The sequence below is a fragment of the Pseudophryne corroboree genome, chromosome 11 (assembly GCF_028390025.1).
Source record: "Pseudophryne corroboree isolate aPseCor3 chromosome 11, aPseCor3.hap2, whole genome shotgun sequence".
In the NCBI taxonomy this organism is placed as follows: domain Eukaryota; kingdom Metazoa; phylum Chordata; class Amphibia; order Anura; family Myobatrachidae; genus Pseudophryne; species Pseudophryne corroboree.
This window is the reverse complement of record NC_086454.1, coordinates 184,576,259-184,601,919: the sequence shown is the minus strand read 5'-3', so window position 1 is coordinate 184,601,919 and position 25,661 is coordinate 184,576,259. Positions and strand designations below refer to the sequence as shown.

Genomic DNA, 25,661 nt, shown 5'->3' with positions numbered 1-25,661 from the left:
CCACTATTAAGTATTGGGTCAATTTGCCAAAAATATGGTCCTCTGTTTTTTTAAAATTATATATAATGAAAGAACAATCACTTTGACGTTTCACCGATAATCCGGAACAGTTTACCAAAAATCACTACGACTGTCAGGACAACCAAAAAATTGAACAGTTTGTTATTGTATTGCATATTGGTTTCATAGTGTAGTGGTTATCACCTCTGCTTTACACGCAGAAGGTCCTGGGTTCAATCCCCAGTGGAACCATATTTTTGCACTAATTTATGATTTATGAAAATTTTCTTCACTATCATTCTTATAACATCTGACCTGCTACTGCTCAATGTGAAACATGTCATTTGTTCACTTACAAAATTCAATTTCTTCTCTAAATATGGAAATAAATGTTATTTTTAATATCTATTAGCTTTTAATTATAAAATAACTTATTACAGCAAACAACTGATTAAAAATCTGGAGCAGATTCAAATAGTCTTCTTGTTTTATAAGAAATTGGTAGCAATGTATCATATATTTCATTTATAGTAAACAAATAAATTGTAGTATCATATCTAACTACCTTTTTCCATAAATCATCTTAACTGAGTACAGTTAAATAAATCACTTAAACCAACATTTCCATCACCAGTTCACCAAAGCACAGCTATTCTTTCCAGGACTTCACTGTTCACATGACTTCACTAGCAACTTGATAATGCTGCCAAGGTTTGGTATTGCATGATTAATGCATGATAAACTGCAATCATGTTTTGATGTAGCTAATATTCACTTCCAGATTATTTACTTTAAATGTAAATAAATATTTCCATAATTACTATGTGCAAGTTTAGCAAAAATGCTGATAGATTTGACTTCAGGATAGATAGTATATTGATTATTACTAAAGTCTTTTTCGAGTATTATGCTTAAGTTATGTTGTGAAAGGGCATTTATTTATATGTAGTATTTGTAATACAGGCACTTTATGGTAACATGGCAAGAAAAATCACTGAAAAGTGATTTTGATAAGTGTGACACCTGCAGATGATAATTGGTCAAAATGTTAGAAATAATGATTTTTGTGTATATAGTTTTTAAAATTATAAATATTCACTTGAAAAGCTTCAAAAATTCTTTATTTAAAATGGGAATATGCAGGTTTATTCAACATTGCACACATTGCTCTTTGCTAAATTTGTATTTTAAATGTTGGGTAATGCAAGTTTGGTCAACCATGTTACAACTATCTTTATCTATGTACCCACTATACAATTATTAAAGTCAATTGCAAAAAATTGGTTGCTCATCCTGTTTTACTGGGTAGTGTTTTTAAATGACCATTTGGTGTATTTCCGATAAACCAGAGAACTGATGGTCACAAACACACTCCTTCGGTTATTGAATCCGTCAGCCAAGATAAAAAAAATCTCAGCCTACTATATTAGTGCACTATGTGGTACTTGGAGGTTCTCGATTAACTGACCATATTTTCTGCATTTTTTCATGACTAAGTCATGCTGCTTAATTGCGGACATATGAAAATTCAGTGTTGTGCGACATATAATTGGATTTTTAAACAAAATCACTTAGTGTGTACCTCAGATTTTGGGGCATTTGATTGTCAAGATGACCATAAATATCTTCTAGTGTGAGAACAGTTTATGTTGTGGTTTCATAACATAGTGGTTAGCATATCTGCTTTACATGGAGAAAGTCCTGAATTCAATCCCAAGTGAACCCATATTCATTAAAAAATCCAGTAAACTGTGATCTTGATAAGAGTACTTACAGTAGATAATAATTAGTCAAGATGTTAGAAATAAAGAATTTTGTATATTTGTTTTCTTCAAATTAAAAATAATCACTTAAAAAACTTTGCAAAATGCTTACTTTAAAATGGATATACACATTTATTTATCATTGCAGTCATTGCTTTTTAATAAAGATTAATATTAAATGTTTAATTATGCAAGGTTGGTCAACCAGGCTATAACTTTCTTTAGCTAGGTGTACCACTATTAAGTATTGGGTAAATTTGCCAAAAATATGGTGCTCTGTTTTTTTAAAATTATATATAATGAAAGAACAATCACTTTGACGTTTCACCGATAATCCGGAACAGTTTACCAAAAATCACTACGACTGTCAGGACAACCAAAAAATTGAACAGTTTGTTATTGTATCGCATATTGGTTTCATAGTGTAGTGGTTATCACCTCTGCTTTACACGCAGAAGGTCCTGGGTTCAATCCCCAGTGGAACCATATTTTTGCACTAATTTATGATTTATGAAAATTTTCTTCACTATCATTCTTATAACATCTGACCTGCTACTGCTCAATGTGAAACATGTCATTTGTTCACTTACAAAATTCAATTTCTTCTCTAAATATGGAAATAAATGTTATTTTTAATATCTATTAGCTTTTAATTATAAAATAACTTATTACAGCAAACAACTGATTAAAAATCTGGAGCAGATTCAAATAGTCTTCTTGTTTTATAAGAAATTGGTAGCAATGTATCATATATTTCATTTATAGTAAACAAATAAATTGTAGTATCATATCTAACTACCTTTTTCCATAAATCATCTTAACTGAGTACAGTTAAATAAATCACTTAAACCAACATTTCCATCACCAGTTCACCAAAGCACAGCTATTCTTTCCAGGACTTCACTGTTCACATGACTTCACTAGCAACTTGATAATGCTGCCAAGGTTTGGTATTGCATGATTAATGCATGATAAACTGCAATCATGTTTTGATGTATCTAATATTCACTTCCAGATTATTTACTTTAAATGTAAATAAATATTTCCATAATTACTATGTGCAAGTTTAGCAAAAATGCTGATAGATTTGACTTCTGGATAGATAGTATATTGATTTTTACTAAAGTCTTTTTCGAGTATTATGCTTAAGTTATGTTGTGAAAGGGCATTTATTTATATGTAGTATTTGTAATACAGGCACTTTATGGTAACATGGCAAGAAAAATCACTGAAAAGTGATTTTGATAAGTGTGACACCTGCAGATGATAATTGGTCAAAATGTTAGAAATAATGATTTTTGTGTATATAGTTTTTCAAATTATAAATATTCACTTGAAAAGCTTCAAAAATTCTTTATTTAAAATGGGAATATGCAGGTTTATTAAACATTGCACACATTGCTCTTTGCTAAATTTTTATTTTAAATGTTGGGTAATGCAAGTTTGGTCAACCATGTTACAACTGTCTTTATCTATGTACCCACTATACAATTATTAAAGTCAATTGCAAAAAATTGGTTGCTCATCCTGTTTTACTGGGTAGTGTTTTTAAATGACCATTTGGTGTATTTCCGATAAACCAGAGAACTGATGGTATCAAACACACTCCTTCGGTTATTGAATCGGTCAGCCAAGATAAAAAAAATCTCAGCCTACTATATTAGTGCACTATGTGGTACTTGGAGGTTCTCGATAAACTGACCATATTTTCTGCATTTTTTCATGACTAAGTCATGCTGCTTAATTGCGGACATATGAAAATTCAGTGTTGTGCGACATATAATTGGATTTTTAAACAAAATCACTTAGTGTGTACCTCAGATTTTGGGGCATTTGATTGTCAAGATGACCATAAATATCTTCTAGTGTGAGAACAGTTTATGTTGTGGTTTCATAGCATAGTGGTTAGCATATCTGCTTTACACAGAGAAAGTCCTGAGTTCAATCCCAAGTGAACCCATATTTATTAAAAAATCCAGTAAACTGTGATCTTGATAAGAGTACTTACAGTAGATAATAATTGGTCAAGATGTTAGAAATAAAGAATTTTGTATATTTGTTTTCTTCAAATTAAAAATAATCACTTAAAAAACTTTGCAAAATGCTTACTTTAAAATGGATATACACATTTATTTATCATTGCAGTCATTGCTTTTTAATAAAGATTAATATTAAATGTTTAATTATGCAAGGTTGGTCAACCAGGCTATAACTTTCTTTAGCTAGGTGTACCACTATTAAGTATTGGGTCAATTTGCCAAAAATATGGTGCTCTGTTTTTTTAAAATTATATATAATGAAAGAACAATCACTTTGACGTTTCACCGATAATCCGGAACAGTTTACCAAAAATCACTACGACTGTCAGGACAACCAAAAAAATTGAACAGTTTGTTATTGTATTGCATATTGGTTTCATAGTGTAGTGGTTATCACCTCTGCTTTACATGCAGAAGGTCCTGGGTTCAATCCCCAGTGGAACCATATTTTTGCACTAATTTATGATTTATGAAAATTTTCTTCACTATCATTCTTATAACATCTGACCTGCTACTGCTCAATGTGAAACATGTCATTTGTTCACTTACAAAATTCAATTTCTTCTCTAAATATGGAAATAAATGTTATTTTTAATATCTATTAGCTTTTAATTATAAAATAACTTATTACAGCAAACAACTGATTAAAAATCTGGAGCAGATTCAAATAATCTTCTTGTTTTATAAGAAATTGGTAGCAATGTATCATATATTTCATTTATAGTAAACAAATAAATTGTAGTATCATATCTAACTACCTTTTTCCATAAATCATCTTAACTGAGTACAGTTAAATAAATCACTTAAACCAACATTTCCATCACCAGTTCACCAAAGCACAGCTATTCTTTCCAGGACTTCACTGTTCACATGACTTCACTAGCAACTTGATAATGCTGCCAAGGTTTGGTATTGCATGATTAATGCATGATAAACTGCAATCATGTTTTGATGTAGCTAATATTCACTTCCAGATTATTTACTTTAAATGTAAATAAATATTTCCATAATTACTATGTGCAAGTTTAGCAAAAATGCTGATAGATTTGACTTCTGGATAGATAGTATATTGATTATTACTAAAGTCTTTTTCGAGTATTATGCTTAAGTTATGTTGTGAAAGGGCATTTATTTACATGTAGTATTTGTAATACAGGCACTTTATGGTAACATGGCAAGAAAAATCACTGAAAAGTGATTTTGATAAGTGTGACACCTGCAGATGATAATTGGTCAAACTGTTAGAAATAATGATTTTTGTGTATATAGTTTTTCAAATTATAAATATTCACTTGAAAAGCTTCAAAAATTCTTTATTTAAAATGGGAATATGCAGGTTTATTCAACATTGCACACATTGCTCTTTGCTAAATTTTTATTTTAAATGTTGGGTAATGCAAGTTTGGTCAACCATGTTACAACTGTCTTTATCTATGTACCCACTATACAATTATTAAAGTCAATTGCAAAAAATTGGTTGCTCATCCTGTTTTACTGGGTAGTGTTTTTAAATTACCATTTGGTGTATTTCCTATAAACCAGAGAACTGATGGTCACAAACACACTCCTTCGGTTATTGAATCGGTCAGCCAAGATAAAAAAAATCTCAGCCTACTATATTAGTGCACTATGTGGTACTTGGAGGTTCTCGATAAACTGACCATATTTTCTGTATTTTTTCATGACTAAGTCATGCTGCTTAATTGCGGACATATGAAAATTCAGTGTTGTGCGACATATAATTGGATTTTTAAACAAAATCACTTAGTGTGTACCTCAGATTTTGGGGCATTTGATTGTCAAGATGACCATAAATATCTTCTAGTGTGAGAACAGTTGATGTTGTGGTTTCATAGCATAGTGGTTAGCATATCTGCTTTACACGGAGAAAGTCCTGAGTTCAATCCCAAGTGAACCCATATTTATTAAAAAATCCAGTAAACTGTGATCTTGATAAGAGTACTTACAGTAGATAATAATTGGTCAAGATGTTAGAAATAAAGAATTTTGTATATTTGTTTTCTTCAAATTAAAAATAATCACTTAAAAAACTTTGCAAAATGCTTACTTTAAAATGGATATACACATTTATGTATCATTGCAGTCATTGCTTTTTAATAAAGATTAATATTAAATGTTTAATTATGCAAGGTTGGTCAACCAGGCAATAACTTTCTTTAGCTAGGTTTACCACTATTAAGTATTGGGTCAATTTGCCAAAAATATGGTGCTCTGTTTTTTTAAAATTATATATAATGAAAGAACAATCACTTTGACGTTTCACCGATAATCCGGAACAGTTTACCAAAAATCACTACGACTGTCAGGACAACAAAATAATTGAACAGTTTGTTACTGTATTGCATATTGGTTTCATAGTGTAGTAGTTATCACATCTGCTTTACACACAGAAGGTCCTGGGTTCAATCCCCAGTGGAACCATATTTTTGCACTAATTTATGATTTATGAAAATTTTCTTCACTATCATTCTTATAACATCTGACCTGCTACTGCTCAATGTGAAACATGTCATTTGTTCACTTACAAAATTCAATTTCTTCTCTAAATATGGAAATAAATGTTATTTTTAATATCTATTAGCTTTTAATTATAAAATAACTTATTACAGCAAACAACTGATTAAAAATCTGGAGCAGATATAAATAATCTTCTTGTTTTATAAGAAATTGGTAGCAATGTATCATATATTTCATTTATAGTAAACAAATAAATTGTAGTATCATATCTAACTACCTTTTTCCATAAATCATCTTAACTGAGTACAGTTAAATAAATCACTTAAACCAACATTTCCATCACCAGTTCACCAAAGCACAGCTATTCTTTCCAGGACTTCACTGTTCACATGACTTCACTAGCAACTTGATAATGCTGCCAAGGTTTGGTATTGCATGATAAACTGCAATCATGTTTTGATGTAGCTAATATTCACTTCCAGATTATTTACTTTAAATGTAAATAAATATTTCCATAATTACTATGTGCAAGTTTAGCAAAAATGCTGATAGATTTGACTTCTGGATAGATAGTATATTGATTATTACTAAAGTCTTTTTCGAGTATTATGCTTAAGTTATGTTGTGAAAGGGCATTTATTTATATGTAGTATTTGTAATACAGGCACTTTATGGTAACATGGCAAGAAAAATCACTGAAAAGTGATTTTGATAAGTGTGACACCTGCAGATGATAATTGGTCAAAATGTTAGAAATAATGATTTTTGTGTATATAGTTTTTCAAATTATAAATATTCACTTGAAAAGCTTCAAAAATTCTTTATTTAAAATGGGAATATGCAGGTTTATTCAACATTGCACACATTGCTCTTTGCTAAATTTTTATTTTAAATGTTGGGTAATGCAAGTTTGGTCAACCATGTTACAACTGTCTTTATCTATGTACCCACTATACAATTATTAAAGTCAATTGCAAAAAATTGGTTGCTCATCCTGTTTTACTGAGTAGTGTTTTTAAATGACCATTTGGTGTATTTCCTATAAACCAGAGAACTGATGGTCACAAACACACTCCTTCGGTTATTGAATCGGTCAGCCAAGATAAAAAAAATCTCAGCCTACTATATTAGTGCACTATGTGGTACTTGGAGGTTCTCGATAAACTGACCATATTTTCTGCATTTTTTCATGACTAAGTCATGCTGCTTAATTGCGGACATATGAAAATTCAGTGTTGTGCGACATATAATTGGATTTTTAAACAAAATCACTTAGTGTGTACCTCAGATTTTGGGGCATTTGATTGTCAAGATGACCATAAATATCTTCTAGTTTGAGAACAGTTTATGTTGTGGTTTCATAACATAGTGGTTAGCATATCTGCTTTACATGGAGAAAGTCCTGAGTCCAATCCCAAGTGAACCCATATTTATTAAAAAATCCAGTAAACTGTGATCTTGATAAGAGTACTTACAGTAGATAATAATTAGTCAAGATGTTAGAAATAAAGAATTTTGTATATTTGTTTTCTTCAAATTAAAAATAATCACTTAAAAAACTTTGCAAAATGCTTACTTTAAAATGGATATACACATTTATTTATCATTGCTGTCATTGCTTTTTAATAAAGATTAATATTAAATGTTTAATTATGCAAGGTTGGTCAACCAGGCTATAACTTTCTTTAGCTAGGTGTACCACTATTAAGTATTGGGTCAATTTGCCAAAAATATGGTGCTCTGTTTTTTTAAAATTATATATAATGAAAGAACAATCACTTTGACGTTTCACCGATAATCCGGAACAGTTTACCAAAAATCACTACGACTGTCAGGACAACCAAAAAATTGAACAGTTTGTTATTGTATTGCATATTGGTTTCATAGTGTAGTGGTTATCACCTCTGCTTTACACGCAGAAGGTCCTGGGTTCAATCCCCAGTGGAACCATATTTTTGCACTAATTTATGATTTATGAAAATTTTCTTCACTATCATTCTTATAACATCTGACCTGCTACTGCTCAATGTGAAACATGTCATTTGTTCACTTACAAAATTCAATTTCTTCTCTAAATATGGAAATAAATGTTATTTTTAATATCTATTAGCTTTTAATTATAAAATAACTTATTACAGCAAACAACTGATTAAAAATCTGGAGCAGATTCAAATAGTCTTCTTGTTTTATAAGAAATTGGTAGCAATGTATCATATATTTCATTTATAGTAAACAAATAAATTGTAGTATCATATCTAACTACCTTTTTCCATAAATCATCTTAACTGAGTACAGTTAAATAAATCACTTAAACCAACATTTCCATCACCAGTTCACCAAAGCACAGCTATTCTTTCCAGGACTTCACTGTTCACATGACTTCACTAGCAACTTGATAATGCTGCCAAGGTTTGGTATTGCATGATTAATGCATGATAAACTGCAATCATGTTTTGATGTAGCTAATATTCACTTCCAGATTATTTACTTTAAATGTAAATAAATATTTCCATAATTACTATGTGCAAGTTTAGCAAAAATGCTGATAGATTTGACTTCTGGATAGATAGTATATTGATTTTTACTAAAGTCTTTTTCGAGTATTATGCTTAAGTTATGTTGTGAAAGGGCATTTATTTATATGTAGTATTTGTAATACAGGCACTTTATGGTAACATGGCAAGAAAAATCACTGAAAAGTGATTTTGATAAGTGTGACACCTGCAGATGATAATTGGTCAAAATGTTAGAAATAATGATTTTTGTGTATATAGTTTTTCAAATTATAAATATTCACTTGAAAAGCTTCAAAAATTCTTTATTTAAAATGGGAATATGCAGGTTTATTCAACATTGCACACATTGCTCTTTGCTAAATTTTTATTTTAAATGTTGGGTAATGCAAGTTTGGTCAACCATGTTACAACTGTCTTTATCTATGTACCCACTATACAATTATTAAAGTCAATTGCAAAAAATTGGTTGCTCATCCTGTTTTACTGAGTAGTGTTTTTAAATGACCATTTGGTGTATTTCCTATAAACCAGAGAACTGATGGTCACAAACACACTCCTTCGGTTATTGAATCGGTCAGCCAAGATAAAAAAAATCTCAGCCTACTATATTAGTGCACTATGTGGTACTTGGAGGTTCTCGATAAACTGACCATATTTTCTGTATTTTTTCATGACTAAGTCATGCTGCTTAATTGCGGACATATGAAAATTCAGTGTTGTGCGACATATAATTGGATTTTTAAACAAAATCACTTAGTGTGTACCTCAGATTTTGGGGCATTTGATTGTCAAGATGACCATAAATATCTTCTAGTGTGAGAACAGTTGATGTTGTGGTTTCATAGCATAGTGGTTAGCATATCTGCTTTACACGGAGAAAGTCCTGAGTTCAATCCCAAGTGAACCCATATTTATTAAAAAATCCAGTAAACTGTGATCTTGATAAGAGTACTTACAGTAGATAATAATTGGTCAAGATGTTAGAAATAAAGAATTTTGTATATTTGTTTTCTTCAAATTAAAAATAATCACTTAAAAAACTTTGCAAAATGCTTACTTTAAAATGGATATACACATTTATTTATCATTGCAGTCATTGCTTTTTAATAAAGATTAATATTAAATGTTTAATGATGCAAGGTTGGTCAACCAGGCAATAACTTTCTTTAGCTAGGTTTACCACTATTAAGTATTGGGTCAATTTGCCAAAAATATGGTGCTCTGTTTTTTTAAAATTATATATAATGAAAGAACAATCACTTTGACGTTTCACCGATAATCCGGAACAGTTTACAAAAATCACTACGACTGTCAGGACAACAAAAAAATTGAACAGTTTGTTATGTATTGCATATTGGTTTCATAGTGTAGTGGTTATCACATCTGCTTTACACACAGAAGGTCCTGGGTTCAATCCCCAGTGGAACCATTTTTTTGCACTAATTTATGATTTATGAAAATTTTCTTCACTATCATTCTTATAACATCTGACCTGCTACTGCTCAATGTGAAACATGTCATTTGTTCACTTACAAAATTCAATTTCTTCTCTAAATATGGAAATAAATGTTATTTTTAATATCTATTAGCTTTTAATTATAAAATAACTTATTACAGCAAACAACTGATTAAAAATCTGGAGCAGATTCAAATAATCTTCTTGTTTTATAAGAAATTGGTAGCAATGTATCATATATTTCATTTATAGTAAACAAATAAATTGTAGTATCATATCTAACTACTTTTTTCCATAAATCATCTTAACTGAGTACAGTTAAATAAATCACTTAAACCAACATTTCCATCACCAGTTCACCAAAGCACAGCTATTCTTTCCAGGACTTCACTGTTCACATGACTTCACTAGCAACTTGATAATGCTGCCAAGGTTTGGTATTGCATGATTAATGCATGATAAACTGCAATCATGTTTTGATGTAGCTAATATTCACTTCCAGATTATTTACTTTAAATGTAAATAAATATTTCCATAATTACTATGTGCAAGTTTAGCAAAAATGCTGATAGATTTGACTTCTGGATAGATAGTATATTGATTATTACTAAAGTCTTTTTCAAGTATTATGCTTAAGTTATGTTGTGAAAGGGCATTTATTTATATGTAGTATTTGTAATACAGGCACTTTATGGTAACATGGCAAGAAAAATCACTGAAAAGTGATTTTGATTAGTGTGACACCTGCAGATGATAATTGGTCAAAATGTTAGAAATAATGATTTTTGTGTATATAGTTTTTCAAATTATAAATATTCACTTGAAAAGCTTCAAAAATTCTTTATTTAAAATGGGAATATGCAGGTTTATTCAACATTGCACACATTGCTCTTTGCTAAATTTGTATTTTAAATGTTGGGTAATGCAAGTTTGGTCAACCATGTTACAACTATCTTTATCTATGTACCCACTATACAATTATTAAAGTCAATTGCAAAAAATTGGTTGCTCATCCTGTTTTACTGGGTAGTGTTTTTAAATGACCATTTGGTGTATTTACGATAAACCAGAGAACTGATGGTCACAAACACACTCCTTCGGTTATTGAATCGGTCAGCCAAGATAAAAAAAATCTCAGCCTACTATATTAGTGCACTATGTGGTACTTGGAGGTTCTCGATAAACTGACCATATTTTCTGTATTTTTTCATGACTAAGTCATGCTGCTTAATTGCGGACATATGAAAATTCAGTATTGTGCGACATATAATTGGATTTTTAAACAAAATCACTTAGTGTGTACCTCAGATTTTGGGGCATTTGATTGTCAAGATGACCATAAATATCTTCTAGTGTGAGAACAGTTTATGTTGTGGTTTCATAGCATAGTGGTTAGCATATCTGCTTTACACGGAGAAAGTCCTGAGTTCAATCCCAAGTGAACCCATATTTATTAAAAAATCCAGTAAACTGTGATCTTGATAAGAGTACTTACAGTAGATAATAATTGGTCAAGATGTTAGAAATAAAGAATTTTGTATATTTGTTTTCTTCAAATTAAAAATAATCACTTAAAAAACTTTGCAAAATGCTTACTTTAAAATGGATATACACATTTATTTATCATTGCAGTCATTGCTTTTTAATAAAGATTAATATTAAATGTTTAATTATGCAAGGTTGGTCAACCAGGCAATAACTTTCTTTAGCTAGGTTTACCACTATTAAGTATTGGGTCAATTTGCCAAAAATATGGTGCTCTGTTTTTTTTAAATTATATATAATGAAAGAACAATCACTTTGACGTTTCACCGATAATCCGGAACAGTTTACCAAAAATCACTACGACTGTCAGGACAACCAAAAAATTGAACAGTTTGTTATTGTATTGCATATTGGTTTCATAGTGTAGTGGTTATCACCTCTGCTTTACACGCAGAAGGTCCTGGGTTCAATCCCCAGTGGAACCATATTTTTGCACTAATTTATGATTTATGAAAATTTTCTTCACTATCATTCTTATAACATCTGACCTGCTACTGCTCAATGTGAAACATGTCATTTGTTCACTTACAAAATTCAATTTCTTCTCTAAATATGGAAATAAATGTTATTTTTAATATCTATTAGCTTTTAATTATAAAATAACTTATTACAGCAAACAACTGATTAAAAATCTGGAGCAGATTCAAATAATCTTCTTGCTTTATAAGAAATTGGTAGCAATGTATCATATATTTCATTTATAGTAAACAAATAAATTGTAGTATCATATCTAACTACCTTTTTCCATAAATCATCTTAACTGAGTACAGTTAAATAAATCACTTAAACCAACATTTCCATCACCAGTTCACCAAAGCACAGCTATTCTTTCCAGGACTTCACTGTTCACATGACTTCACTAGCAACTTGATAATGCTGCCAAGGTTTGGTATTGCATGATTAATGCATGATAAACTGCAATCATGTTTTGATGTAGCTAATATTCACTTCCAGATTATTTACTTTAAATGTAAATAAATATTTCAATAATTACTATGTGCAAGTTTAGCAAAAATGCTGATAGATTTGACTTCTGGATAGATAATATATTGATTATTACTAAAGTCTTTTTCGATTATTATGCTTAAGTTATGTTGTGAAAGGGCATTTATTTATATGTAGTATTTGTAATACAGGCACTTTATAGTAACATGGCAAGAAAAATCACTGAAAAGTGATTTTGATAAGTGTGACACCTGCAGATGATAATTGGTCAAAATGTTAGAAATAATGATTTTTGTGTATATAGTTTTTCAAATTATAAATATTCACTTGAAAAGCTTCAAAAATTCTTTATTCAAAATGGGAATATGCAGGTTTATTCAACATTGCACACATTGCTCTTTGCTAAATTTGTATTTTAAATGTTGGGTAATGCAAGTTTGGTCAACCATGTTACAACTGTCTTTATCTATGTACCCACTATACAATTATTAAAGTCAATTGCAAAAAATTGGTTGCTCATCCTGTTTTACTGGGTAGTGTTTTTAAATGACCATTTGGTGTATTTACGATAAACCAGAGAACTGATGGTCACAAACACACTCCTTCGGTTATTGAATCGGTCAGCCAAGATAAAAAAAATCTCAGCCTACTATATTAGTGCACTATGTGGTACTTGGAGGTTCTCGATAAACTGACCATATTTTCTGTATTTTTTCATGACTAAGTCATGCTGCTTAATTGCGGACATATGAAAATTCAGTATTGTGCGACATATAATTGGATTTTTAAACAAAATCACTTAGTGTGTACCTCAGATTTTGGGGCATTTGATTGTCAAGATGACCATAAATATCTTCTAGTGTGAGAACAGTTTATGTTGTGGTTTCATAGCATAGTGGTTAGCATATCTGCTTTACACGGAGAAAGTCCTGAGTTCAATCCCAAGTGAACCCATATTTATTAAAAAATCCAGTAAACTGTGATCTTGATAAGAGTACTTACAGTAGATAATAATTGGTCAAGATGTTAGAAATAAAGAATTTTGTATATTTGTTTTCTTCAAATTAAAAATAATCACTTAAAAAACTTTGCAAAATGCTTACTTTAAAATGGATATACACATTTATTTATCATTGCAATCATTGCTTTTTAATAAAGATTAATATTAAATGTTTAATTATGCAAGGTTGGTCAACCAGGCAATAACTTTCTTTAGCTAGGTTTACCACTATTAAGTACTGGGTCAATTTGCCAAAAATATGGTGCTCTGTTTTTTTTAAATTATATATAATGAAAGAACAATCACTTTGACGTTTCACCGATAATCCGGAACAGTTTACCAAAAATCACTACGACTGTCAGGACAACCAAAAAATTGAACAGTTTGTTATTGTATTGCATATTGGTTTCATAGTGTAGTGGTTATCACCTCTGCTTTACACGCAGAAGGTCCTGGGTTCAATCCCCAGTGGAACCATATTTTTGCACTAATTTATGATTTATGAAAATTTTCTTCACTATCATTCTTATAACATCTGACCTGCTACTGCTCAATGTGAAACATGTCATTTATTCACTTACAAAATTCAATTTCTTCTCTAAATATGGAAATAAATGTTATTTTTAATATCTATTAGCTTTTAATTATAAAATAACTTATTACAGCAAACAACTGATTAAAAATCTGGAGCAGATTCAAATAATCTTCTTGCTTTATAAGAAATTGGTAGCAATGTATCATATATTTCATTTATAGTAAACAAATAAATTGTAGTATCATATCTAACTACCTTTTTCCATAAATCATCTTAACTGAGTACAGTTAAATAAATCACTTAAACCAACATTTCCATCACCAGTTCACCAAAGCACAGCTATTCTTTCCAGGACTTCACTGTTCACATGACTTCACTAGCAACTTGATAATGCTGCCAAGGTTTGGTATTGCATGATTAATGCATGATAAACTGCAATCATGTTTTGATGTAGCTAATATTCACTTCCAGATTATTTACTTTAAATGTAAATAAATATTTCAATAATTACTATGTGCAAGTTTAGCAAAAATGCTGATAGATTTGACTTCTGGATAGATAATATATTGATTATTACTAAAGTCTTTTTCGAGTATTATGCTTAAGTTATGTTGTGAAAGGGCATTTATTTATATGTAGTATTTGTAATACAGGCACTTTATGGTAACATGGCAAGAAAAATCACTGAAAAGTGATTTTGATAAGTGTGACACCTGCAGATGATAATTGGTCAAAATGTTAGAAATAATGATTTTTGTGTATATAGTTTTTCAAATTATAAATATTCACTTGAAAAGCTTCAAAAATTCTTTATTCAAAATGGGAATATGCAGGTTTATTCAACATTGCACACATTGCTCTTTGCTAAATTTGTATTTTAAATGTTGGGTAATGCAAGTTTGGTCAACCATGTTACAACTGTCTTTATCTATGTACCCACTATACAATTATTAAAGTCAATTGCAAAAAATTGGTTGCTCATCCTGTTTTACTGGGTAGTGTTTTTAAATGACCATTTGGTGTATTTACGATAAACCAGAGAACTGATGGTCACAAACACACTCCTTCGGTTATTGAATCGGTCAGCCAAGATAAAAAAAATCTCAGCCTACTATATTAGTGCACTATGTGGTACTTGGAGGTTCTCGATAAACTGACCATATTTTCTGTATTTTTTCATGATTAAGTCATGCTGCTTAATTGCGGACATATGAAAATTCAGTATTGTGCGACATATAATTGGATTTTTAAACAAAATCACTAGTGTGTACCTCAGATTTTGGGGCATTTGATTGTCAAGATGACCATAAATATCTTCTAGTGTGAGAACAGTTTATCTTGTGGTTTCATAGCATAGTGGTTAGCATATCTGCTTTACACGGAGAAAGTCCTGAGTTCAATCCCAAGTGAACCCATATTTATTAAAAAATCCAGTAAACTGTGATCTTGATAAGAGTACTTACAGTAGATAATAATTGGTCAAGATGTTAGAAATAAAGAATTTTGTATATTTGTTTTCTTCAAATTAAAAATAATCACTTAAAAAACTTTGCAAAATGCTTACTTTAAAATGGATATACACATTTATTTATCATTGCAATCATTGCTTTTTAATAAAGATTAATATTAAATGTTTAATTATGCAAGGTTGGTCAACCAGGCAATAACTTTCTTTAGCTAGGTTTACCACTATTAAGTATTGGGTCAATTTGCCAAAAATATGGTGCTCTGTTTTTTTTAAATTATATATAATGAAAGAACAATCACTTTGACGTTTCACCGATAATCCGGAACAGTTTACCAAAAATCACTACGACTGTCAGGACAACCAAAAAATTGAACAGTTTGTTATTGTATTGCATATTGGTTTCATAGTGTAGTGGTTATCACCTCTGCTTTACACGCAGAAGGTCCTGGGTTCAATCCCCAGTGGAACCATATTTTTGCACTAATTTATGATTTATGAAAATTTTCTTCACTATCATTCTTATAACATCTGACCTGCTACTGCTCAATGTGAAACATGTCATTTATTCACTTACAAAATTCAATTTCTTCTCTAAATATGGAAATAAATGTTATTTTTAATATCTATTAGCTTTTAATTATAAAATAACTTATTACAGCAAACAACTGATTAAAAATCTGGAGCAGATTCAAATAATCTTCTTGCTTTATAAGAAATTGGTAGCAATGTATCATATATTTCATTTATAGTAAACAAATAAATTGTAGTATCATATCTAACTACCTTTTTCCATAAATCATCTTAACTGAGTACAGTTAAATAAATCACTTAAACCAACATTTCCATCACCAGTTCACCAAAGCACAGCTATTCTTTCCAGGACTTCACTGTTCACATGACTTCACTAGCAACTTGATAATGCTGCCAAGGTTTGGTATTGCATGATTAATGCATGATAAACTGCAATCATGTTTTGATGTAGCTAATATTCACTTCCAGATTATTTACTTTAAATGTAAATAAATATTTCAATAATTACTATGTGCAAGTTTAGCAAAAATGCTGATAGATTTGACTTCTGGATAGATAATATATTGATTATTACTAAAGTCTTTTTCGAGTATTATGCTTAAGTTATGTTGTGAAAGGGCATTTATTTATATGTAGTATTTGTAATACAGGCACTTTATGGTAACATGGCAAGAAAAATCACTGAAAAGTGATTTTGATAAGTGTGACACCTGCAGATGATAATTGGTCAAAATGTTAGAAATAATGATTTTTGTGTATATAGTTTTTCAAATTATAAATATTCACTTGAAAAGCTTCAAAAATTCTTTATTTAAAATGGGAATATGCAGGTTTATTCAACATTGCACACATTGCTCTTTGCTAAATTTGTATTTTAAATGTTGGGTAATGCAAGTTTGGTCAACCATGTTACAACTGTCTTTATCTATGTACCCACTATACAATTATTAAAGTCAATTGCAAAAAATTGGTTGCTCATCCTGTTTTACTGGGTAGTGTTTTTAAATGACCATTTGGTGTATTTACGATAAACCAGAGAACTGATGGTCACAAACACACTCCTTCGGTTATTGAATCGGTCAGCCAAGATAAAAAAAATCTCAGCCTACTATATTAGTGCACTATGTGGTACTTGGAGGTTCTCGATAAACTGACCATATTTTCTGTATTTTTTCATGACTAAGTCATGCTGCTTAATTGCGGACATATGAAAATTCAGTATTGTGCGACATATAATTGGATTTTTAAACAAAATCACTTAGTGTGTACCTCAGATTTTGGGGCATTTGATTGTCAAGATGACCATAAATATCTTCTAGTGTGAGAACTGTTTATGTTGTGGTTTCATAGCATAGTGGTTAGCATATCTGCTTTACACGGAGAAAGTCCTGAGTTCCATCCCAAGTGAACCCATATTTATTAAAAAATCCAGTAAACTGTGATCTTGATAAGAGTACTTACAGTAGATAATAATTGGTCAAGATGTTAGAAATAAAGAATTTTGTATATTTGTTTTCTTCAAATTAAAAATAATCACTTAAAAAACTTTGCAAAATGCTTACTTTAAAATGGATATACACATTTATTTATCATTGCAGTCATTGCTTTTTAATAAAGATTAATATTAAATGTTTAATTATGCAAGGTTGGTCAACCAGGCTATAACTTTCTTTAGCTAGGTGTACCACTATTAAGTATTGGGTCAATTTGCCAAAAATATGGTGCTCTGTTTTTTTAAAATTATATATAATGAAAGAACAATCACTTTGACGTTTCACCGATAATCCGGAACAGTTTAACCAAAAATCACTACAACTGTCAGGACAACCAAAAAATTGAACAGTTTGTTATTGTGTTGCATATTGGTTTCATAGTGTAGTGGTTATCACCTCTGCTTTACACGCAGAAGGTCCTGGGTTCAATCCCCAGTGGAACCATATTTTTGCACTAATTTATGATTTATGAAAATTTTCTTCACTATCATTCTTATAACATCTGACCTGCTACTGCTCAATGTGAAACATGTCATTTGTTCACTTACAAAATTCAATTTCTTCTCTAAATATGGAAATAAATGTTATTTTTAATATCTATTAGCTTTTAATTATAAAATAACTTATTACAGCAAACAACTGATTAAAAATCTGGAGCAGATTCAAATAGTCTTCTTGTTTTATAAGAAATTGGTAGCAATGTATCATATATTTCATTTATAGTAAACAAATAAATTGTAGTATCATATCTAACTACCTTTTTCCATAAATCATCTTAACTGAGTACAGTTAAATAAATCACTTAAACCAACATTTCCATCACCAGTTCACCAAAGCACAGCTATTCTTTCCAGGACTTCACTGTTCACATGACTTCACTAGCAACTTGATAATGCTGCCAAGGTTTGGTATTGCATGATTAATGCATGATAAACTGCAATCATGTTTTGATGTAGCTAATATTCACTTCCAGATTATTTACTTTAAATGTAAATAAATATTTCCATAATTACTATGTGCAAGTTTAGCAAAAATGCTGATAGATTTGACTTCTGGATAGATAATATATTGATTATTACTAAAGTCTTTTTCGAGTATTATGCTTAAGTTATGTTGTGAAAGGGCATTTATTTATATGTAGTATTTGTAATACAGGCACTTTATGGTAACATGGCAAGAAAAATCACTGAAAAGTGATTTTGATAAGTGTGACACCTGCAGATGATAATTGGTCAAAATGTTAGAAATAATGATTTTTGTGTATATAGTTTTTCAAATTATAAATATTCACTTGAAAAGCTTCAAAAATTCTTTATTCAAAATGGGAATATGCAGGTTTATTCAACATTGCACACATTGCTCTTTGCTAAATTTGTATTTTAAATGTTGGGTAATGCAAGTTTGGTCAACCATGTTACAACTGTCTTTATCTCTGTACCCACTATACAAGTATTAAAGTCAATTGCAAAAAATTGGTTGCTCATCCTGTTTTACTGGGTAGTGTTTTTAAATGACCATTTGGTGTATTAACGATAAACCAGAGAACTGATGGTCACAAACACACTCCTTCGGTTATTGAATCGGTCAGCCAAGATAAAAAAAATCTCAGCCTACTATATTAGTGCACTATGTGGTACTTGGAGGTTCTCGATAAACTGACCATATTTTCTGTATTTTTTCATGACTAAGTCATGCTGCTTAATTGCGGACATATGAAAATTCAGTATTGTGCGACATATAATTGGATTTTTAAACAAAATCACTTAGTGTGTACCTCAGATTTTGGGGCATTTGATTGTCAAGATGACCATAAATATCTTCTAGTGTGAGAACAGTTTATGTTGTGGTTTCATAGCATAGTGGTTAGCATATCTGCTTTACACGGAGAAAGTCCTGAGTTCAATCCCAAGTGAACCCATATTTATTAAAAAATCCAGTAAACTGTGATCTTGATAAGAGTACTTACAGTAGATAATAATTGGTCAAGATGTTAGAAATAAAGAATTTTGTATATTTGTTTTCTTCAAATTAAAAATAATCACTTAAAAAACTTTGCAAAATGCTTACTTTAAAATGGATATACACATTTATTTATCATTGCAATCATTGCTTTTTAATAAAGATTAATATTAAATGTTTAATTATGCAAGGTTGGTCAACCAGGCAATAACTTTCTTTAGCTAGGTTTACCACTATTAAGTATTGGGTCAATTTGCCAAAAATATGGTGCTCTGTTTTTTTTAAATTATATATAATGAAAGAACAATCACTTTGACGTTTCACCGATAATCCGGAACAGTTTACCAAAAATCACTACGACTGTCAGGACAACCAAAAAATTGAACAGTTTGTTATTGTATTGCATATTGGTTTCATAGTGTAGTGGTTATCACCTCTGCTTTACACGCAGAAGGTCCTGGGTTCAATCCCCAGTGGAACCATATTTTTGCACTAATTTATGATTTATGAAAATTTTCTTCACTATTATTCTTATAACATCTGACCTGCTACTGCTCAATGTGAAACATGTCATTTGTTCACTTACAAAATTCAATTTCTTCTCTAAATATGGAAATAAATGTTATTTTTAATATCTATTAGCTTTTAATTATAAAATAACTTATTACAGCAAACAACTGATTAAAAATCTGGAGCAGATTCAAATAATCTTCTTGCTTTATAAGAAATTGGTAGCAATGTATCATATATTTCATTTATAGTAAACAAATAAATTGTAGTATCATATCTAACTACCTTTTTCCATAAATCATCTTAACTGAGTACAGTTAAATAAATCACTTAAACCAACATTTCCATCACCAGTTCACCAAAGCACAGCTATTCTTTCCAGGACTTCACTGTTCACATGACTTCACTAGCAACTTGATAATGCTGCCAAGGTTTGGTATTGCATGATTAATGCATGATAAACTGCAATCATGTTTTGATGTAGCTAATATTCACTTCCAGATTATTTACTTTAAATGTAAATAAATATTTCAATAATTACTATGTGCAAGTTTAGCAAAAATGCTGATAGATTTGACTTCTGGATAGATAATATATTGATTATTACTAAAGTCTTTTTCGAGTATTATGCTTAAGTTATGTTGTGAAAGGGCATTTATTTATATGTAGTATTTGTAATACAGGCACTTTATGGTAACATGGCAAGAAAAATCACTGAAAAGTGATTTTGATAAGTGTGACACCTGCAGATGATAATTGGTCAAAATGTTAGAAATAATGATTTTTGTGTATATAGTTTTTCAAATTATAAATATTCACTTGAAAAGCTTCAAAAATTCTTTATTCAAAATGGGAATATGCAGGTTTATTCAACATTGCACACATTGCTCTTTGCTAAATTTGTATTTTAAATGTTGGGTAATGCAAGTTTGGTCAACCATGTTACAACTGTCTTTATCTATGTACCCACTATACAATTATTAAAGTCAATTGCAAAAAATTGGTTGCTCATCCTGTTTTACTGGGTAGTGTTTTTAAATGACCATTTGGTGTATTTACGATAAACCAGAGAACTGATGGTCACAAACACACTCCTTCGGTTATTGAATCGGTCAGCCAAGATAAAAAAAATCTCAGCCTACTATATTAGTGCACTATGTGGTACTTGGAGGTTCTCGATAAACTGACCATATTTTCTGTATTTTTTCATGACTAAGTCATGCTGCTTAATTGCGGACATATGAAAATTCAGTATTGTGCGACATATAATTGGATTTTTAAACAAAATCACTTAGTGTGTACCTCAGATTTTGGGGCATTTGATTGTCAAGATGACCATAAATATCTTCTAGTGTGAGAACAGTTTATGTTGTGGTTTCATAGCATAGTGGTTAGCATATCTGCTTTACACGGAGAAAGTCCTGAGTTCAATCCCAAGTGAACCTATATTTATTAAAAAATCCAGTAAACTGTGATCTTGATAAGAGTACTTACAGTAGATAATAATTGGTCAAGATGTTAGAAATAAAGAATTTTGTATATTTGTTTTCTTCAAATTAAAAATAATCACTTAAAAAACTTTGCAAAATGCTTACTTTAAAATGGATATACACATTTATTTATCATTGCAATCATTGCTTTTTAATAAAGATTAATATTAAATGTTTAATTATGCAAGGTTGGTCAACCAGGCAATAACTTTCTTTAGCTAGGTTTACCACTATTAAGTATTGGGTCAATTTGCCAAAAATATGGTGCTCTGTTTTTTTTAAATTATATATAATGAAAGAACAATCACTTTGACGTTTCACCGATAATCCGGAACAGTTTACCAAAAATCACTACGACTGTCAGGACAACCAAAAAATTGAACAGTTTGTTATTGTATTGCATATTGGTTTCATAGTGTAGTGGTTATCACCTCTGCTTTACACGCAGAAGGTCCTGGGTTCAATCCCCAGTGGAACCATATTTTTGCACTAATTTATGATTTATGAAAATTTTCTTCACTATCATTCTTATAACATCTGACCTGCTACTGCTCAATGTGAAACATGTCATTTGTTCACTTACAAAATTCAATTTCTTCTCTAAATATGGAAATAAATGTTATTTTTAATATCTATTAGCTTTTAATTATAAAATAACTTATTACAGCAAACAACTGATTAAAAATCTGGAGCAGATTCAAATAATCTTCTTGCTTTATAAGAAATTGGTAGCAATGTATCATATATTTCATTTATAGTAAACAAATAAATTGTAGTATCATATCTAACTACCTTTTTCCATAAATCATCTTAACTGAGTACAGTTAAATAAATCACTTAAACCAACATTTCCATCACCAGTTCACCAAAGCACAGCTATTCTTTCCAGGACTTCACTGTTCACATGACTTCACTAGCAACTTGATAATGCTGCCAAGGTTTGGTATTGCATGATTAATGCATGATAAACTGCAATCATGTTTTGATGTAGCTAATATTCACTTCCAGATTATTTACTTTAAATGTAAATAAATATTTCAATAATTACTATGTGCAAGTTTAGCAAAAATGCTGATAGATTTGACTTCTGGATAGATAATATATTGATTATTACTAAAGTCTTTTTCGAGTATTATGCTTAAGTTATGTTGTGAAAGGGCATTTATTTATATGTAGTATTTGTAATACAGGCACTTTATGGTAACATGGCAAGAAAAATCACTGAAAAGTGATTTTGATAAGTGTGACACCTGCAGATGATAATTGGTCAAAATGTTAGAAATAATGATTTTTGTGTATATAGTTTTTCAAATTATAAATATTCACTTGAAAAGCTTCAAAAATTCTTTATTTAAAATGGGAATATGCAGGTTTATTCAACATTGCACACATTGCTCTTTGCTAAATTTGTATTTTAAATGTTGGGTAATGCAAGTTTGGTCAACCATGTTACAACTGTCTTTATCTATGTACCCACTATACAATTATTAAAGTCAATTGCAAAAAATTGGTTGCTCATCCTGTTTTACTGGGTAGTGTTTTTAAATGACCATTTGGTGTATTTACGATAAACCAGAGAACTGATGGTCACAAACACACTCCTTCGGTTATTGAATCGGTCAGCCAAGATAAAAAAAATCTCAGCCTACTATATTAGTGCACTATGTGGTACTTGGAGGTTCTCGATAAACTGACCATATTTTCTGTATTTTTTCATGACTAAGTCATGCTGCTTAATTGCGGACATATGAAAATTCAGTATTGTGCGACATATAATTGGATTTTTAAACAAAATCACTTAGTGTGTACCTCAGATTTTGGGGCATTTGATTGTCAAGATGACCATAAATATCTTCTAGTGTGAGAACTGTTTATGTTGTGGTTTCATAGCATAGTGGTTAGCATATCTGCTTTACACGGAGAAAGTCCTGAGTTCCATCCCAAGTGAACCCATATTTATTAAAAAATCCAGTAAACTGTGATCTTGATAAGAGTACTTACAGTAGATAATAATTGGTCAAGATGTTAGAAATAAAGAATTTTGTATATTTGTTTTCTTCAAATTAAAAATAATCACTTAAAAAACTTTGCAAAATGCTTACTTTAAAATGGATATACACATTTATTTATCATTGCAGTCATTGCTTTTTAATAAAGATTAATATTAAATGTTTAATTATGCAAGGTTGGTCAACCAGGCTATAACTTTCTTTAGCTAGGTGTACCACTATTAAGTATTGGGTCAATTTGCCAAAAATATGGTGCTCTGTTTTTTTAAAATTATATATAATGAAAGAACAATCACTTTGACGTTTCACCGATAATCCGGAACAGTTTAACCAAAAATCACTACAACTGTCAGGACAACCAAAAAATTGAACAGTTTGTTATTGTGTTGCATATTGGTTTCATAGTGTAGTGGTTATCACCTCTGCTTTACACGCAGAAGGTCCTGGGTTCAATCCCCAGTGGAACCATATTTTTGCACTAATTTATGATTTATGAAAATTTTCTTCACTATCATTCTTATAACATCTGACCTGCTACTGCTCAATGTGAAACATGTCATTTGTTCACTTACAAAATTCAATTTCTTCTCTAAATATGGAAATAAATGTTATTTTTAATATCTATTAGCTTTTAATTATAAAATAACTTATTACAGCAAACAACTGATTAAAAATCTGGAGCAGATTCAAATAGTCTTCTTGTTTTATAAGAAATTGGTAGCAATGTATCATATATTTCATTTATAGTAAACAAATAAATTGTAGTATCATATCTAACTACCTTTTTCCATAAATCATCTTAACTGAGTACAGTTAAATAAATCACTTAAACCAACATTTCCATCACCAGTTCACCAAAGCACAGCTATTCTTTCCAGGACTTCACTGTTCACATGACTTCACTAGCAACTTGATAATGCTGCCAAGGTTTGGTATTGCATGATTAATGCATGATAAACTGCAATCATGTTTTGATGTAGCTAATATTCACTTCCAGATTATTTACTTTAAATGTAAATAAATATTTCCATAATTACTATGTGCAAGTTTAGCAAAAATGCTGATAGATTTGACTTCTGGATAGATAATATATTGATTATTACTAAAGTCTTTTTCGAGTATTATGCTTAAGTTATGTTGTGAAAGGGCATTTATTTATATGTAGTATTTGTAATACAGGCACTTTATGGTAACATGGCAAGAAAAATCACTGAAAAGTGATTTTGATAAGTGTGACACCTGCAGATGATAATTGGTCAAAATGTTAGAAATAATGATTTTTGTGTATATAGTTTTTCAAATTATAAATATTCACTTGAAAAGCTTCAAAAATTCTTTATTCAAAATGGGAATATGCAGGTTTATTCAACATTGCACACATTGCTCTTTGCTAAATTTGTATTTTAAATGTTGGGTAATGCAAGTTTGGTCAACCATGTTACAACTGTCTTTATCTCTGTACCCACTATACAAGTATTAAAGTCAATTGCAAAAAATTGGTTGCTCATCCTGTTTTACTGGGTAGTGTTTTTAAATGACCATTTGGTGTATTAACGATAAACCAGAGAACTGATGGTCACAAACACACTCCTTCGGTTATTGAATCGGTCAGCCAAGATAAAAAAAATCTCAGCCTACTATATTAGTGCACTATGTGGTACTTGGAGGTTCTCGATAAACTGACCATATTTTCTGTATTTTTTCATGACTAAGTCATGCTGCTTAATTGCGGACATATGAAAATTCAGTATTGTGCGACATATAATTGGATTTTTAAACAAAATCACTTAGTGTGTACCTCAGATTTTGGGGCATTTGATTGTCAAGATGACCATAAATATCTTCTAGTGTGAGAACAGTTTATGTTGTGGTTTCATAGCATAGTGGTTAGCATATCTGCTTTACACGGAGAAAGTCCTGAGTT

At 30.3% G+C, this 25,661-nt stretch overlaps 13 non-coding genes across 13 annotated transcripts; all 13 read left to right on the top strand.

Annotated features, from left to right (window-relative positions):
* Nucleotides 1-179: 179 nt before the first annotated feature.
* TRNAV-UAC (transfer RNA valine (anticodon UAC)) lies at nt 180-252 on the top strand. The gene has a single exon. It is a non-coding gene; the product is annotated as a tRNA-Val (tRNA).
* A 1,924-nt stretch (nt 253-2,176) lies between these two features.
* TRNAV-UAC (transfer RNA valine (anticodon UAC)) lies at nt 2,177-2,249 on the top strand. The gene has a single exon. It is a non-coding gene; the product is annotated as a tRNA-Val (tRNA).
* Nucleotides 2,250-4,174: 1,925 nt separating this feature from the next.
* TRNAV-UAC (transfer RNA valine (anticodon UAC)) lies at nt 4,175-4,247 on the top strand. Its single transcript has one exon. It is a non-coding gene; the product is annotated as a tRNA-Val (tRNA).
* A 1,924-nt stretch (nt 4,248-6,171) lies between these two features.
* TRNAV-UAC (transfer RNA valine (anticodon UAC)) lies at nt 6,172-6,244 on the top strand. The gene has a single exon. It is a non-coding gene; the product is annotated as a tRNA-Val (tRNA).
* A 1,913-nt stretch (nt 6,245-8,157) lies between these two features.
* TRNAV-UAC (transfer RNA valine (anticodon UAC)) lies at nt 8,158-8,230 on the top strand. Its single transcript has one exon. It is a non-coding gene; the product is annotated as a tRNA-Val (tRNA).
* Nucleotides 8,231-10,152: 1,922 nt separating this feature from the next.
* TRNAV-UAC (transfer RNA valine (anticodon UAC)) lies at nt 10,153-10,225 on the top strand. Its single transcript has one exon. It is a non-coding gene; the product is annotated as a tRNA-Val (tRNA).
* A 1,924-nt stretch (nt 10,226-12,149) lies between these two features.
* TRNAV-UAC (transfer RNA valine (anticodon UAC)) lies at nt 12,150-12,222 on the top strand. Its single transcript has one exon. It is a non-coding gene; the product is annotated as a tRNA-Val (tRNA).
* A 1,924-nt stretch (nt 12,223-14,146) lies between these two features.
* TRNAV-UAC (transfer RNA valine (anticodon UAC)) lies at nt 14,147-14,219 on the top strand. Its single transcript has one exon. It is a non-coding gene; the product is annotated as a tRNA-Val (tRNA).
* Nucleotides 14,220-16,142: 1,923 nt separating this feature from the next.
* TRNAV-UAC (transfer RNA valine (anticodon UAC)) lies at nt 16,143-16,215 on the top strand. Its single transcript has one exon. It is a non-coding gene; the product is annotated as a tRNA-Val (tRNA).
* Nucleotides 16,216-18,140: 1,925 nt separating this feature from the next.
* Nucleotides 18,141-18,213, top strand: TRNAV-UAC (transfer RNA valine (anticodon UAC)). The gene has a single exon. It is a non-coding gene; the product is annotated as a tRNA-Val (tRNA).
* Nucleotides 18,214-20,137: 1,924 nt separating this feature from the next.
* Nucleotides 20,138-20,210, top strand: TRNAV-UAC (transfer RNA valine (anticodon UAC)). The gene has a single exon. It is a non-coding gene; the product is annotated as a tRNA-Val (tRNA).
* Nucleotides 20,211-22,134: 1,924 nt separating this feature from the next.
* On the top strand, nt 22,135-22,207 carry TRNAV-UAC (transfer RNA valine (anticodon UAC)). Its single transcript has one exon. It is a non-coding gene; the product is annotated as a tRNA-Val (tRNA).
* Nucleotides 22,208-24,132: 1,925 nt separating this feature from the next.
* On the top strand, nt 24,133-24,205 carry TRNAV-UAC (transfer RNA valine (anticodon UAC)). Its single transcript has one exon. It is a non-coding gene; the product is annotated as a tRNA-Val (tRNA).
* Nucleotides 24,206-25,661: the final 1,456 nt, after the last annotated feature.